The following is a 17783-nucleotide window of genomic DNA, read 5'->3' on the forward strand; positions in this document are numbered from 1 at the left end:
GAAATTTTACATTCATTTCTGGGTGGTGATAATTTTTTTCCTTGTTTTTGTCTTCTCTTGTAAGCTGTCGTATTCTTGTAGTGTGATGGAGAGCATTCAGCTCCCCGATTCCTTAGATATAGTGTACATCAGGGTTTGACTAGCAGCTCAGGAGAATTGAACGTAGTTGTGTCGTAAAATGTTTCTGCCATGTTTATCAGTCTTGTTTGAACACGCAGGCTCCCCTGTGGGTGGAAGTTTATGGACCCATTTGTTATAGTGGCTGCAACTATACTTTATCCTCAGGGAGAAAAAATAACTGAAATTACTTGTTGAATTGCAATGAAATCTTTATATCAGGTTTAGTATTACACAGCTAGCTTCGAAATATATTTTGATTCTGGAATGTGTAAAAATTATCATGGTAATGGAAAAACACCCTGCAATGCAGCATTTACATCTGTTGTTTCCATCTGATAATGTGCAGATTTCATGTGTATTTTTGTGCCTTTATGTAATAATGTTCTTTGTCCAAATTTAAGATTCCGTATATTTAATGAAACTAAACAGTAATCCTGATTAGGTTAGGCTGTCTTTGGTATCCAGCAGGATGTTGACTGCTGACTGTACGGTATTGTAGCCTACGTTATCGTATTGTTTAGTGTGAGTTTGGGGAGGAAGGATATAGGGTCATGGAGAAGTAAGGGTAACTGCCACTGGTTCCTGTGTTACATTTGTCTTTCTCTTGAAATAGCTGTGGAAATGCAGAACTCCAGGTTTAAGCTGAAGATAAAAAAAGACAATATCCCTCTTTTGGCCAGGCCTGGATGGTACCTGTGGTAGGAGTCAGACTATGGTTGATGTGAGGACGGGTTAGAAAGTTGGGGTCAAGGGAACCAAAGTGGGGTGGAAGTTAAAGGTGTGGGTCCTGGCATGAACAGAAACCCAGTGGATATCGAATCAAGGCAAGTCATATCAAGGAAATAAAAGCAGAAGATCAGGTTCGCAGGTGCTCAGGAACCAACATGCAGTCAGAAACCAGGCATAGTGTATAGGTATGGGAGAAGGGCAGAGATTCAAACCAGTTAAAGATGTAAAGCAACTTTAATCATTATTAGGAAAACCTCTTGTATATTTATTTATGATGGCCTGGGAACGACTTCCAGGATTTTCTAACCTAGCTGCAGCTGGGAAGGTAAGGCCAAACCTAAAAGGAATGCCATAGTTGGGATGCTGAAGTTAGGAAAAGAGAGACATTAGTCTACTTGCTGATTCTTTGATAGGTGGCATCATAAACGGTAATTTAGTGTGTGCCTGTTATGTACATGGTATTATTCTAGACATTAAGAAATATAAGGTTCAATTTTTACCCTCACACAGCTTCTAGTTGAGTTGAGAAGACAGAGCATATGCATCCGAAGGTAAACCATATGGAAAGTGGATGTGTTGGGTATCGCAGGGTGATGCTCATCCTAGTTCTGCTGGAGTTCAGAGGAAGGGTGATTGGCTCCGCTGAGTGGTCCAGAAAACGTGGGGAAGAAGGGAGAGGGAGTCACAGAGCAGCTGAGTGAGGAATGCGGGGTGGGACATAGGGTGAGGAGGATGCAGGGGAGCGCCTCTCCCACCTTGACTTGCTGTTTCGCATTTAAGCCTGTTTCCTAATTTGTAAGACAGTTAAAGTAATTCCCACCTTTCTTGTTTGTGTCAGGGTTGTTGTGGAGATTAAATGAGATGATTTATGTGAAAGCCCTTTGTAAATGGCACCCTGGATTCAAATATAAGTTGTTATTAATAATTTGCCATTTGCAGTGGAAAGCCTGTTGGATGACAGCTTTGTTTTAATTCATTAATCATATGTAAATGAGATTGTACTCTTGCAATCAAAGGTGTTCACTGAAGGTCATGATTAGATGTAGAGGAAGAGTCAACAGACTGTTTTTAAGTAAGGGTAGTGTATGTCTGAGATTTCACTTATAAACTTGTAAAGAAATAATTAGTGTTGAAAATTAATTTTTCATGTGTATCTGAAGTGTCTTACATTTTCGGTTAATAAAAAAAGAGGAAATATATTTGAAGAGTGAGTTACTGAGCTGTGAAAAAAATAGGAGTCCATTTAGTAGAAAAATTACATGATGCTTCTCATTCTACATTCTAAAACAGACTATTTTTAGCATCTCTTTGATTCAGTGATGAATTCCAGTTACAGGATTTAGTAATTAAAGCAGAGAAAAATATAACATCATTGAGGCAATAAAATCTTTTTACTTGAGTTGGATCTGTTTCAAAGTTTAAACTGTTGTCTTCAGGGGCCTCCCTGGAATCATTGGTTTGTCATCTTTGTGGGGTCACAAGCAACAGGAAAAGTGCCAGAACGTCAGCCAAGGACACAGTGTCCTACTTTTTAAGAAGGGATGTTTGAAAAATTCTGGGATTCTGGGATTTCTTAACGGGTAAGCTTGTTGTATCTGTTATCTGCAGAATTTTGGAACAAATTTTCAAGGATCCCTTGGCTTCACCCTGTTTTCCTGTCCTCGAGTCCTTCCTGTTGGTCAATTCACTCCCTCTCAGGACCTCTGTCCCTCTGTCCCCTGTGTCTGTCCTGCCTGCTCCTTTCTTTTCTCCATTCTCAGGCTGCCTCAGAGTATTGTGAAAGAACATTGCGAGTTGATGCCAATTGGTACCACTCCACATTTGTATTTAACGATTGTAGATTGTTCTATAATGTTGCTACACAGCTTTTTAAAAACTTGCTCCTAGTCAGCAATCTTTCCTCAAGCTGGAAGCCTTATTTTATTTTGAGCAAGTTATTATTATTATTTTATATTTTTGTGCCCGTTGCACAAAAGCTCAATAACTGTTTGGTTGAATTGAAAGAATGAGTGTTCTCTTGACCCAAATTCTCCTGCTTTTTGCCTGGGTGCTGCCCAGCGCTTAAAGTGGTGACCACAGAGCTAACATGAGGTCACTGGATGCCAGGCAGGTCCAACATTTATGGTTGAAGTACGTCAGGAAGATGCATTGGGACTTTTTTTTTTTTTAAACCTAGACATTTGAGAAAATTCACTTATTTGACAAATGTTTTTTGAGTGTTGCCTGTGTGCCAAGCATTGAGCCAAGTACTAGGAATTAAAAAATAGAAAATGAAAAAGAAGATATTTCACAGTGAAAAGTGGAGTTAGGGGTCAAAAGTATAAGGTGGCTGCCCAGGGCCAGACCCTTCTACCATGAGCATTAAAAACACTAAAAACAAAAAAAGAAAACATAATAGTCACATGTAGCAGAAGCATCGTGTAACTAGATAAAGTATTTTTCCTTTGAAAACTGATTCTGTTTGCTATGAATTTCTGAACATTTTCAACTTCTAAATTCTTTGATCTCTTAGCAGTTCAGTGCTTTTTGCTGTGGTGGTGAATAAAGTAGGGAAATTTAAGAGTAGAACTAAATCTGAGCTTCTTCAGTCATCTTGGTTTTAGGTTTTTGTGCCCATTTGTGTGTTCAGTATTTGTTTTGTTCTGGACCAAACATTGATCAAGGGGGGTTGCCATGAGCTCCTTTCTGTGTGAAGCCCTGGGGACATACAGACTCGGGTGACACTCTCCAACCCTGGTAGGCTGTGGTGGTGGTGGTAGCTGGCGCTGGAGTGGCAGTCAGTAGGAGAAGCAGTGACTGAGGCTCTTTACTGCCTGTGGGTCATGTGTGAGGCAAGGCTCCTGCCCATGGATTAGCTCATTCAGTTCTCACAGTCTCATTTTTGTAGTTCGGGAAAACTCAAGCTTAAGTAAACTGCTCAGAGTCTTAGATTGTGTCAGCGGGGAAGCCACTTTGAGCTTGAATCTGGCTTGAGAGCCCACTGCACTATGGCGTTTTGTTTTGCACCTCTGGTTTGGTGGGCACAGAGAAGGGGGAAACGGGCTCTACCAGGTAGCTGACCAATGCTCTGCAGTAGAAGTAACCACTGAGTTCCACTCGCTGGTCAGAAAGGGGGCCTGGAGGCATAGCAAGTTGGGAAGGGCTGGTGTAGAGAAATGCACGTGTGGGGGCATTGGTGTGATTGCAGCATGAGGAAGAGTGGTGGGAGGCCACCCTACAAAGGCAGCTGGCACCAGGAGGTTCCCAGGCATTGGCTGTGGCTGCCCCATAGTGGGGCAGAGAGGGGTCTTTCTGAGCAGGAGTGCACCCAGCGTGGCGGCAGCATCAGGAACTGGAAGATAAAACCAATCAAACGCGCGGACTGGCTGTGTTAATGGAAGGGTGTGCAACTTCCCTCAGGCCACATCTGATGTCTGTGGTATTGAGCACGGCATCTCCTGAAGGAGAACTGGAGAGCACCTGGGAGAGGCTGCAGGGACCGGAACATGTAATCCTGCCCTCAGACACTTGGCAGCTTGTAGATTGGTTTCAGTGGGCAGAACAGAGAGCATTGGTTTGAAGTTATAAAGATGGAGGCTTTAACTGAATATAAAGAAAGCCTTATTTCAAATAGTGTTTCTTAAAGAGTGTGCTTACAAACTCTGAGTTCCCTTGCCCTGAACAGTGTTCAGCAGAAGCATACAGGGATGTGGTAGAGGGGAGCCCCACACTAAACATGTGGGCAACATCTCTCAACCCCTGCACCTCTTGCTTTTGCTGCCCTTCAGGCATGTGGGGCCTGAGAGTTTCCTGTAGCCTCCCTGGAGACAAGCAGCTGATCTGTACACACTCTTGCGTGATGTCTTAACATTTGGGTGATGATACAGCATCTGTCTTTATATTAACTTTGCATGCTCTGTGCATCTCAAAGGACAGTAATCAGTCTCTTGGTGTCACGTTGTTAGACATGTACATTTTAAGTATTTTCCTGTTTATTGCAGCTGGAACTAGTCTTCTCTTCTCTCATAGCACTTTGCCTATCTCTTTCTTGCCACTTAGTATTTTTGAGCTTGCAGTGTGGTGACTTTCTGTGTGTAGCTTCACCTTTGTCTGGTTCATGGTTATATTTCTCATGCATAGTAGGAGGACAGTAATGTTTGAATGGATCGGTGAGTGGTTGATGTGGCCCAGATCTTTATCTGGGCTATTCGATTCTCTGGCCAGGGACTGTTAGCTCAGAGGTATGGGCCAGCCATGGATCTCTGCACGGTCATTTTATATCAGGAATTGCTCATTCTTCCTTCATATTTTACTAGGCAGTTATTGTTCATCAGATGAAGGGGAAGAAAATATTGTTTTATGGCCTTTATATTTAAGTCTGTGATAAATAATTTTGAAAGGAACAAATTACTAAAAACTGGGGGAGTCTTTCTTCATCTGCACTCTCATAGAATAATTAATGTGGTTTTATTAATTATTAACTGAAAGCGTAGCTGGCTGAGAGTGTGCCACACATAGGTGCTCAGTGAATGCCAGCTAGCTGACATAATTTTCATTTTACTTATAGCAGTCCCCCTGCTGCTGCTTGTTTTATATTTTTTGTGTTTGTTTACTCTTCTCCACCACATAAAGATTTCTGGGGCCAAGACCTTGTTTTATTACCTAACATTATTTTGCCTCATCTTCTATGTGAGAGCTCACTTACTTGTGGAGTTGAATTGTGGGGCCAGCTAAGAGTGTTCACAGGCGTAGGACTGTTCTAGCAATGGAAACTGAAGCTCAGATAACCAACCCGAGAGGCCAAGGGGGGAAGCACAAAGATTGCTCTTTTATCGTGTTGTTAGACGTGCACTTCTTACTAAAAACATTCATATTAGACATTCTGATGAGTTATGTTTCTCTGAAGCTAGTAGAGGTTACACGTTCTGAAGTGTCTAACAATCTTATAAATAGAGCTTTATATGTGAATAGTTAGGAATGTTGATGCTGTGATCTCATGGATAGAGAGGAACTTAGAATTTGAGTCTGATTAAGAAGGTACCACTGGGAAATGCAGTGGGGAAGCATCTGGAACATGTGTGCGTGTTGTATATGTGCTCGCTTCTCATTTTGGGAAAACTGGAACTCGGTCAAAGCTTAAGAGAGATGGCAAGGACCAAAATAGTAAACAAATCCTAATACAATCAGATTAGGATAATATTGGCAGATTAACAATGAGCCCTTTGGACACAACCTGTTCTGAGGTTAAATGTTTTCATGTCACATAGTTATTTCTTTCCTATTGACTTTGGATATTGTGGATAACTAAGATTAAAGGGCATATTACTAGGGAAAACTTAATCATCATTGACCTTTTAAAATGCTCTATAGAACAAAATTAGGTATTTCATGAGATAAATTCAGGCATTTCTCTCACCAGAGTACACAAGAGAGTAAACTGAACTGCTTAGGAGCTGAATGGTCTGTAATATATTTGAAATTACCTGAACTCATCATAAAGCTGTCTAGTCCTCTCCCTCTCCCCCCTTTCTTTCTTTCCTTTTTTTTTTTTTAGAAAAAGACATATTTTACTAGACCATTATTTATCCTGGCTTGGTTGATTATCTTTGGTCTGTGATTACTCCCTAAATTATGACTCGATGTGGTTTCATAATATAGTTTTTATTTTCTTTTTTTTACACTGAATGGCATAAGGAATTTTAATTTAGTAGTAATATTTTAAGGATTAGACTGAGATCTGGAGACAGCATAAATACATTTTGATGCCACCATATTGAGGGCGTTATTTGAAACCTGAACGACCAAGGATAGGTACCTCTTTAATGGGATTTTTACAGAGAAGAGTCTTTAAAGGTCACCCAGTTTGTTCCTGTTTATTGACTTGTTCATTCATCTATTCAACAAATATTTAAGTGTCTGTATGCTTTTCATCTTGGTATTTCTATTCTCAGATACCAGTAATAACCCCTTCAACTCATCTCAAGCCTGAAACCCTAAGAGCTGCACTGTTCAATACAGTAGCTACTAGCCACATGTTTCTATTTAAATTAACATTAATAAAATGAAATAAAATTAAAAATTCCATTCCTCAGTCACACTAGCCACATTTCAAGCGCTCAGTCAAGTGCTCAGTGTGGTGGAAGCTGCCATATTGGACAGTGTCCATCTGTAGAACGTGTCCATCATTGCAGGGAGTTCAGCCAGGGAACTCCTGGCTGCCTTACTGTTCCTTGACTCCACTCTCCGAGACATCCCAGCATCCCCTCCACTTCTTCACCCAACACCTTTCGTTGCCCTTAAAAAATTCTCCCCTGTCTTATTTTAAGACTTCATGGTCTGTCATCTGAATTAAGGCTTCAATGTTACCAGGGCTGTGAAGCCTTTCCTGCCACTTTTTCCCACAAGTGGCAGCCACCCCCTCCTTTGTGCTTTCTTAATACCATGTATATACCTTTATCACATGGAATACTAGTTCCTCGTTTATATGACTTTTCTTCTGGTGAATCAAGAGGTTCTTGGGGGTGTAGCATTGGGCTTTGATTTTCCAGAGTAGGGACACACAGTGCCTGACACATTACCACAATAAATTAGTGTTTATTGAGCAGATAGAGAGATGAATGGGTGGGTGATGGAGGCTGTTTTATGTTGCATTCTGAAGGCTAGAGACAATTTGGGTACCTGGAAGCTAGAAGAGAAGAGGGCATTCATGGTGGAGGATCATCATGGACTGAATCCCATGTAGGAAATTACAGGGCGACTGTGCTCCTGACTAGCCACAGAGGAGCATTTTCAGCGCCACTCAGAGCTTAACCATGGGACATAAACAGAATTTGAATTCTGGTGTTGCGTGTAAATGTGTTTCCCTGTGCTTGCTAATATGACATCTCTTAGTAAAGGTATTGGGTTTCATGCTTATAACCTTAACCTGTAACTTCAGAAGAGTTAAAGATATGCTTTCTGCTGTAAAATCAAGCAAAACACTCATCAAGTCTAGTTAATTCTTCAAGACCTTTATGGTTCCTGACTTATGTTAGACATGTTAACAGCACAGTAGGAAAGAAAAATGCATGTGTACACATCAAAGAGGAAGCCATCTAATACAACAATTAAGAATAGTGACTGTAGCCAGACAGACCTCTCCTGACCCTGCCACTTCCAAGCTGTGTCATCCTGGGCAAGTCACCTTCCAGTCCTCAATTTCCTCATTTTTAATGGACATATTACCTGCCTCATGGAGATTAAGTTAAATATATATGACTTGTTAGCACTGTGCTTAATCCTGAGTAAAGCATTCACAAAATGATAGCTAATAACAAAATAATAGTTCCATAGCCTTTCACACAATGGGAAAGTTCATAGTTGTGTTGAAGAGTTATTAACATATGATTGCTAAACGTTAATGGTCTGTATATCGGACACTTTCCTTGCCTTTATGCACAGCTAGATATACCCATCTGTAAAGCGAAGTGTGTAGTGCTGGTTACTTTCAAAGTCATGCAAATAAGATGATCTGGTAGAGGTAAAATTTGGCCTGGATAATCTAAAATGCAGGAGTAATTCTCGGTATTTGGAAATAAGGTGATCATTTATGCAAATTACTTAGGAAAAACTCACTTTTCTCTTTTACTCTGCATAATCAAGAGCATGCTGTATAGCTGCTTCTAAGGAAGGGGAAGAAATTGTGTGCTGCTTTTCATTTTAAATAAGCAAACTAGTAGGATGTGTATAAATTAGAGTATCATTGACTGGTCTATTTTTTTTCATACTTTAAAAAGGATCGTGACTGTCTTAACTTTGTAGGTTCTCCTTATCTGCTGGCCTACATATAATTCATGCATGTCCAGATAGTTCTTTTTAAAGTTTCTTTTCTTCCATATGGAAGGTGCACACCTCTCCTTTCCCAGCCTCACTCCTCCCCGCCCTTCTTGACCTCCCCCGAAGCTGTGGATATACCCCACCCCGCTTCTGGGCCACCATGCTCATGCTGTCACACGTCCACCTTGTTGTATTACAGTTGTCTGCGTATGTTAGTCCCCCTCACAAGACTGTGTGTTCTTTCATGAGCAGGCATTTTCTTACTCCTTTTTGTGCCTGCAGTGTTTAAAGGGGACTGACTTACACAAGATGGTTGGTAAAGATTTGCTGAATGAATGAATGCTCATTCACTAAATTTTTCTTGTGTGTATTCTTTCATAACTCTGTTTTGGGTAGGAAACTAGATCATATATCTTGGTACTTCATAGCTCCAGCACATTGGTAAACAATATCAGATTGTTCTCTAGGCTTGCTGTCAATATTAGTTATCCCGCAAACACTTTACAGGGTCAATTTAGCAAGTATTAAATCTTGGTTACTATTTTACCCTCATATGTGCTATTAGAATATTTGTAAAGTGATCACCGTGATTTTTATTGAATTTAAATATTTTTTTGTGAAAAATGAATACAAATGCTCTTATCTGATAGAGTGAATGATCGATATTCAGTGCATTGTGGGCAATCACAGAACCTAAAATGTATGTGTTGTTGAGTAAATACATTGAGCAGTTCAGTTGAATGTAGCTATAATATACTTGGCTTGTTTTTCTTCCCTTTGGTTGTTATTTACTATGACTCCTTGAAGTTAATTTCAGAGCTTATTCTAGTATAGGGAGTTGGAAATACACAGGAATTTCATATACCTTATTAGCTCCTTGCTTAAACTAATTAAAAAAGAACTAGTTCTGGGACTAGAGCTCCCTTGATGAAATTGTTGAAATGTGAAATTTGAATTTAAGACTTTCTTTAGGACTTGAATGCATTTTACTTACTGATATTTAATTTTGTTTATTTGTTTGTTTTAGTTTTAATTTTGATTGCTGTTACTACTGATACTGAGCCAAAGTGGTGATGCTACCTGAGGGATTCTGCAACCCGTAAGTCAACAATTACATGGTAAGAGTGTGCGCCTTTTACTCTAAAGCCATTTAATTTCTATAATGTTATAGTTTAGAATTTTAATTTGAAATAGAATAGTATAAAATATTTTAATATTTTAAAATATTAATATATTTTAATATATAAATGTTAACAGAAGATAATATTTTAGAGCTTTAGATCCCTTTAGATCCTAATCAATAGTTCAAGAGTTTGACAGAAAAAAATATAATTCACTATATTCATTTCATATTAATTTTTGTGTGAAAAACAAATATGGCTGTGTAGGTTTTGACTTATTAAACTGGGGTCTCATTTTCCTCTTTATATAATTGCCCATTTACTTTTTATTTCCTGGGGTTTAACCAGTTCTTTATTATCTGAATCTTGTTCATAATGAATGGGTATGAGAAGTCAAGATGATAAAACTTAAACCTAGTTGGGTTTTACTCTAACTTGCTCTGAACTGAAGTGGTGGTGATTCCAACAGTGGCTAAAATGAAGTTTTGAATTATTTTATGGATTTAAATTATCTATATTGCTCTATCTTTCAGGGATAATTCAAGAGTAATGAGACATAGCAGCCTAGTAATGCAAGTTATTCCTTTGAGCTTGACTTTCCTCATGTACAAAAGGCTATCATTCATTTGTCTTGCCTGTTTTATAGAGTCGTAAAAATCAAATGAGATGCTGTATGTGGAATTGTCTTTTTCATTTTTTTGGAAGAGTAGAGGGAGAATAATAAAAGTATTTTGGTTTTGAGATGGTATTGAGAGAGAACATATTGCTCTTAATATCCTTTAGAGGAGAAGACAGTGAAGCCTTGGTCGCTAATCTTATCTCACCTTAACCTTAAGCATATCATTACCTTAATTTACTATCAGAAAATTGGATTTGATTCCCATACTTACACTTTACAGGTAAATTTTCATGAATATATCTGTATTATTTGACCACAATGGAATTAAGCTAGAAATCAGTATCAGATATCTGGGAAATCTGTAAATATTTTTTAGTTAAATATCAATTCTAAAAATCCCATGGATCAAAGAGGGATTCACAAGGGAAATTAGAAAATATTTTGAATTGAATGAAAATGAAAACACAACATATCAAAATTTATGGGATGCACCTAAAGCAGTACTTAAGGGGAAATTTACAGTGTTAAATGCTTATATTAGAAAACAAAAGTTTTGAAACAATAATCTAGATTTTTACCTTAAGAAATTAGAAGCCAAAGAGCAAATTAAACCCAGAATAAGCAGAGGAAGGAAATGATACAATAAGAGCAGAAATCAATGAAATATACAACATAAAAACAATAGGAAAAAAATCAGTGAAGCCAAAAGCTGGTTCTTTGAGAGATCAATAAAATTGATAAACCTGTAGTCACGATAATCAGGAAAGAAAAAAGAAACAAATTGCTAATATCAGAAAAGAGAGACCATCAATATAGATCCTATGGATATTAGAAAGAAGATAAGGGACTATTGTGAGCAACTTAATACATTTGATAACTTAGATAAATGGACAGATTCCGTCAAAGACACAAGCTACCAAACCTCACTCAAGAAGAAATGGATAACCTAAATAGCTCTTTATTAAAGAAATTGAATTTGTAGTTAAAAACCCTCCCAAAAAGAAAACTCTAAGCCCAAATGGAGTCACTGGTAAGTTCTACGTACCTATTAAGAAAGAAATAATACCAATTATATACAGACTCTTCATAGAATAGGAAGAAAGGAACACTATTTTATGAGGCTAGTATTAGTCTGATACAAAAAACAAAGATATTACTCAACAAAATATTAGTAAATTGAATAGTTTATATTAAAAAGGATAATGCATCATGCTCAGGTGCCATTTATTCCAGAAATGCAGGGTTGGTTCAACATTTAAAATCAATCAATATCGGGGGTGGCCCTGTGGCATAGTGGTTAAGTTCTGCACGCTCCGCATTGGTGGCCTGGGGTTCACGGGTTCGGATCCTGGGCACAGACCTATACCACTCGTCAGCCATGCTGTGGCGGCAACCCACATACAAAATAGAGGAAGATTGGCATAGATGTTAGCTCAGGGCCAATCTTCCTCAGCAAAAAAATAAAAAATAAAAAAAAAATCAATGTGGTTTACAATATCAACAAATGAAACAGCAGAATTAAAAAAAACCCATTAATCATCTCAATAGATATAGAAAAAGCATTTAACAGTATTCATCATCTATTCATGATAAAAGCTCGGAAGAATAGGAATAGAAGGAAACTCTCAGAAAAGTAGGAATAGAAGAAGCTTCCTGAACTTGATAAAAGGTATCTATGGAAAACCTACAGCTAATGTTATAATTATTGGTGAAAGCCTAAATGCTTTTGTCTGACATTAGGAACAAAGCAAGGATGGTCAGTCATCAATGTTATTCAAAATTGCCCTAGTCAGTGCAGTAAAGCAGGAAAAAGAAATAAGAGGCATTTAGATAGGGAAAGAAGAAAAATCAAATTCAGGATTCCCATAGCAAGGGACTTGAGAAATGTAGATTTTATCCTTCTAGCCTCTGTGATCTAGGGCATAGGATGGAAGGAGAATGGAATAGACGTTGAATGCCAGTAGACAATTTGGTTTTGTGGTTACATTTTGGTTTCTGTGGTTATGATCTGAAAATCATAAAAGCAAGGCAACATTTAAACTTGTGGTTTTAAGATACTGTTTTCTTTAAAGTTAAAAGTTCAAAGTCAGCATAATCTGTTGAGAGAGTCTTATTTCAGCGTTGTCTTCTTTCTGCTAGTATAGCCAGAAAGCTGTATGTAGTACTTAAAAGTTATGCATTGGGGAGCCGCCCTGGTGGTGTAGTGGTTAGGTTCGCGCGCTCTGCTTTGGGGGCCCAGGGTTCGCCAGTTCGGATCCCGGGCGCAGACCTACACACCGTTCGTCAAGCTATGCTGTGGCAGCATCCATGTACAAAGTAGAGGAAGATTGGCACAGATGTTAGCTCAGGGTCCATCTTCCTCAAGCAAAAAGAGGAAGATTGGCAACAGATGTTAGCTCAGGGACCATCCTCCTCACTAAGAAAAAAAAAAGGTTATGCGTTGATTTAAACTTCATTAAATAGCTCTAATTTTTTAATTTAAAGAAAAAGACTGAAAATGTTAAGCTGTCCTCTTAAATTCTAAGAGGGCAAACAAAATTATTTGTTATATCTATTATAACTATCATTTAGCTTTGAATGAGTTAAAATTTTCTGTGCTTGCTGTCTGTATCTTAGAATACATCAATATGTTTTGTATAAGAATATAAGCCACATATTTTGCCTGTTGATTTTCGCTAAGTCATTTCCAGATATTGGCTTGTTTTTATGATAGTTGGCAGTATAGAATTGAGGAAATCTTGAGTCCTGGTTCCGATTGCCTGGGATAGTAATATGACAAGACCATGTCTCTGGATATTTTTACTGGAATCGTTTCTAAGTCTCTTGCAATGAAATAGTTATTTCAGCCTCAGTAGAATGCTTACAAATTTAAAAAAATATGTAATTTAATAATTGTGTGCATTTCTTCTTTAATTACATGTTGTTGGCCATATCAGTTGGTGCTGAGAACTTGGTATGGCAGAGTGGTATAGTAGAGGTAGGGTGAGTTTAAGAGTTAATGGAAAATCTTGGGTTCAAATGCTAAAAAAATACAGGTTTAAGCCTTTGATCAAAATCCACTTAAATCCATGATCCCCATTTCCCTCATCTGTAAAAGGAGGGTAATAATCTTGATGAACTGCTGAAAACATTAAAAGTAATACTCAGAGCATCTAGCAGACAGTAGGCACTCAAATGGTGATGCTAATAGAGGATCTTAGTTGCAGAAACATTGTAAGACTTAGGCATCTGACAGGACTGGTTTTGAATTTAAGCTGGTTTTGAATTTAAGTTCTTATACTTACTAATCATGTCACTTTGGGTAAGTTACTCTTTTAGCTCTAATTTCTTTAAGTGGTGCCCCCACTTAACCATGAATTTGTAGTGGGATGTTAATGACATAATGTGTATAAAATGCTCATGTATGTAAAATGTTCCCATATGTCATCTTGAACCAGTTTACCACCTTTAGCTTTGTGGTTTTGTTTTTTTGTTGATTTTCTGTGAAGTCATCTAGAAACTGGGACTGATCTTTTTTGATGGTGATCACTATTTACTTGTTGGAATATGTTCAGAAGAATGGAGCTGACAGGATGCCAGACTTGATGTTTTGAGACCAAGTACATAGGTTACAAGTTTGAGATTGATTGAGATATTTAACTCAGTTGAGATTGAGATGTTTTACTATCTAGTATTTGTCTTCCTGCTTTCGTAGCTCAAACAATCGGGAATAGTTAACTAAAATAACCATTTAATTTATCTTAATTTTCTTTCATGAGCATAGTTTCTAGTTGCCAAAAATATTGCCATCAGGATGCTTTTTGTTGCTAAAAACACAGAAACTCAAGATTAGTAACAGATATACTAGGGAACAGTTGGTAGATTCTACAGCTTTACTGCTTTTTTGACTTTGTTTTATTTTATTATGTTCATTCATATGAAATTGCCAAGGTTTGGCTGATTTTGAGCAATAAAAATGGTAATTTCATGTAGTTCAACTTGGTATTTCAGGGTATGGTGACTGTTTTCTATACATACTTGGAAAATCATCTAATTTTGTATCTTATAATTTGTTGTTTCCTCTAGAAACTTAAATTTATTTTTAATGCATTTTGGATTTTCTTTGTTATTTGCGGAATGTCATTCTGAAATAATTGATACAAAAGAGTAGTGTAGAGAAAAACATGTGATATATCTTTCTTAACAAAAAGAGGAGATGCTAACTAATTTTTGAGAAGACTTTTAATTTATGGTTAACTAGATAATTAGAAACAAAAACTAGAGCTTTTTAAGAATTAAACTTTGAGGCCATAGGTCATAATAGGTAGATTCTGAGTGCCTAAGAATTCTTTGTGAATTTTTCAGATTCTTTGACATCAGTGTTTTTCAGAAAGCCACATCTGCCTAGCAAATGTTAAAATACTCTTGATGGTTTTAGCTTCTGAGTGTTTATTAATGTATTTTATATTATAATAATTTTGCAGCATTAGCTTTTGGTTGTGTTTGTAGGTCGTATGTTTGTAGGTCAAATACAGAGCTAACAATTTTAGTTTTATTTAAAAGGGCATTAATTTAACAAATATTTAGTGTGGATTATAAATAATAATACTGCAGTAAACAGCTCATGAGCTTTTCATATTCATCACAATGTGATTCCAGACTGAGTGTGGTGCTAATAAATGGGCTTCCTCCTCTTCCTATCCAATTAAAGTGAAAAGGGAGGTAGTCAAAGTTTTTTTAACTTGTCAAGTATGCCTTTATTTTTTAATAGGAATAATATCTGGTGTTTGTGTTCCACTTCATGGTTTCAGGGGGTGTTCAGGTGTACCACCTCGTCACAGCCCTTTGAGGTAAGCAGGCAGGTATTACTGCTTCCGTATTTTAAACAAGGACTTGAGGTGTCGTGGGATTCAGTGACTCCGCAGGTCTCAGCTCTTGAGAACTGGGGGCCTCTGCTGGCTGCTCTGTCTGCCTTCCTGTGGCTTGTGTGGCTGCTGTGCCAGCGTGGCAGGCCCCTTAAAGAAGAGCTGCCTGTGTTCAGACTCTTCTAAGCAGTACCCTCTCTGATTGGGTTGGTGGGGACAAATTCCCTTCAGATGAGGGAATTTTATAGGTGGAAGACATATCTTAGGAGCTGAGTTAGCATTTATGTTTACTATGTTTATTATGCCATTAACTGTGGACCTTTGTAAATATTCTTTTGGAGCTGTGCTGGTCTAGTTGCTAAGTTTATCTTTTATGCCGGTTTCTTCTGTCGTGATATTTAGTCCTGTGTCTGTGGCTACCAGTAGAGTTATTTCTACTAGCCCATCCTGTTAGAATCTCAATATTAAATAAACGTTCAGTGACCTCCCAATTTATCTTCTGCTCGTATCTCTTACCCACCTACACGGATCCTTTTTTTTTTTTCTTTTGCTAAGGAAGTTTCACTCTGAGCTAAGATCTGTTGCCAATCTTCCTCTTTTTGTATGAAAGCCGCTGCCACAGCATGGCCACTGACAAGTGGTGTAGGTTTGCGCCTGGGATCTGAACCCAGGCTGCCAACGTGGAGCGCCCTGAACTTAACCACTAGGCCGCGGGGCTGGCACTGATCCATTTTTTAAACAGCTTTATTGAGGCATGATTGACTTACAGTAAACCTTGCATATTTAAAATATACAATCTGGTAAGTTCTGACATATGCATACAGCCATGAAACCATCACCATGAACAAGATAGAGAACACACCATTATCTGTAAAAGTTTCCCCGTGGCCCTTTGTCATCCCTCCTTCCTGTCTTGCCCCTGTCTCCAGGCAACCACTGATTTGCTGTCTGTCACTGTAGATTAGTTTGCATTTCCCAGAAGGTTGTTGTCAAGGAAAAACACTCCTTTGTGTGTCTTCCATACTGTCAGTACTTCACTGCCACAGTGCTTCACTTCTGACACCACATGTGTGGGTTTTCCACACATCAGGCAATATGGCAACACCAGCTGGGTGTCCTGCAGTTTAACTCAATTCTGACCTTTATCTACCTGGAGATGGCATCAGATCCCACAGGTTAAGGGTTCTGTGTCCCACAAGGCCCTTCTCCCCACCCCCACCAGCCCAACTTAAGTTGCAAGTTCAGGTTGTTACCTGTGCTTCTGACTGACTGGCTGTAAATCAGAGGTTACTGCCACCCTCTGTCCTGGGTTTGATTAATTAGCCTGAGCGGCTCACAGAACTCAGGAAACCAGTTTACTGACTAGATTACTGGTTTATTACAAAGGATATTAAAGAGTATGAATGAACAGCCAGGTGAAAAGATAGGTAGGGCAAGGTCTGGCAGGGTCCTGAACACAGTAGCTTCTGTCCACGTGGAGTTTGGGGTGTGCCACCCTCCTGGTACGTGGATACATTCTGGTTCACCAACCTGGAAGCTCTCCGAACTCTGTCGTTTTGGGTTTTTAAAAAAGTAGGCTTCATTACATAGGCACGATTGATTAAATTGGTGGCCATTGGTGATTGAATTCAACCTCTAGCCCCTCTTCCCTTCCCCGGGGTGGGAAAATGGAACTGAAACTTCAACCCTCTAATCACATGGTTGGTTCCCCTGGCAAGCAGCCCGCATCCTTAGGGGCTTTCCAAAAATCACCTCATTAACATACTCAGATAAGGTTGAAAGGGGTTGTTATGAATATCAAAATTATAGCTCATATGACTTAGGAAACTCCAAGGTTTTAGGAGCTCTGTGTCAGATACAGGGATGAAGACCAAAAAATACCCTGTCCCTTGGTATCGGAGGAGAGTTGGTTCCAGAACGAGGATACCAAAATCCTTGGGTGCTCAAGTCCCTTATATAAAATGGTGTAGTATTTGTATATAATCCACATACATCCTCCTGTATACTTTAAATCATCTCTAGGTTACTTATAATACAAAATACAATGTAAATAATATGTAAAGAGTTGTTGTCCTGTATTGTTTAGGGAATAATGACAAGAAAAAAATGTACGTGTTCAGTTCAGATGCAGCCATTGTAGGCCTTTCTGTACTAGGTTGATTGAATTGCGGATGTGGACCCCTTGGATTTGGAGGGCCGACCGTATATATTTATTATAAATCACACTATTTCAGTTATTGGAATCATACAGTATATACTCTTTTTTTGTCTGGCTTTCATTCAGCATAATTACCTTGAGATTCATCCATGTTGTTGCATGTATCAATAATTCATTCCATGTTATTGCTGATTAGTACAGTTTATCCATTCACCTGTTGATGAATTTTGGGGTTGTTTTTGGCTGCTACAGATAAAGCTGTGTGAACATTCATGTACGAGTCTTTATGTGGGATATGCTTTTATTTCTTTTCATAAATCCTAGGAGTGGCATGATTGGATCATATGATGTGTGTTTAACTTTTTAAGAAACTGCCAAACTGTCTTTCAAAGTGATGG

At 38.4% G+C, this 17783-nt stretch overlaps 1 protein-coding gene across 4 annotated transcripts in view; it reads left to right on the forward strand.

Moving 5' to 3' along the window:
* The window catches only part of WASF3 (WASP family member 3), a 127192-nt gene that overhangs the window by 45949 nt on the left and 63460 nt on the right, over window positions 1–17783 (forward strand). For 3 of the 4 annotated variants that reach the window (XM_058547884.1, XM_058547885.1, XM_058547886.1), the window contains one exon: window positions 9671–9761. The gene's annotated coding sequence lies outside the window, so the exon portion shown is untranslated. Of the gene's footprint in view, window positions 1–9670; window positions 9762–15173; window positions 15213–17783 lie in introns of all 4 variants that reach the window. The other variant, XM_058547887.1, reaches the window with a different exon arrangement.

Source organism: Diceros bicornis, chromosome 9 (assembly GCF_020826845.1).
Source record: "Diceros bicornis minor isolate mBicDic1 chromosome 9, mDicBic1.mat.cur, whole genome shotgun sequence".
NCBI lineage: Eukaryota > Metazoa > Chordata > Mammalia > Perissodactyla > Rhinocerotidae > Diceros > Diceros bicornis.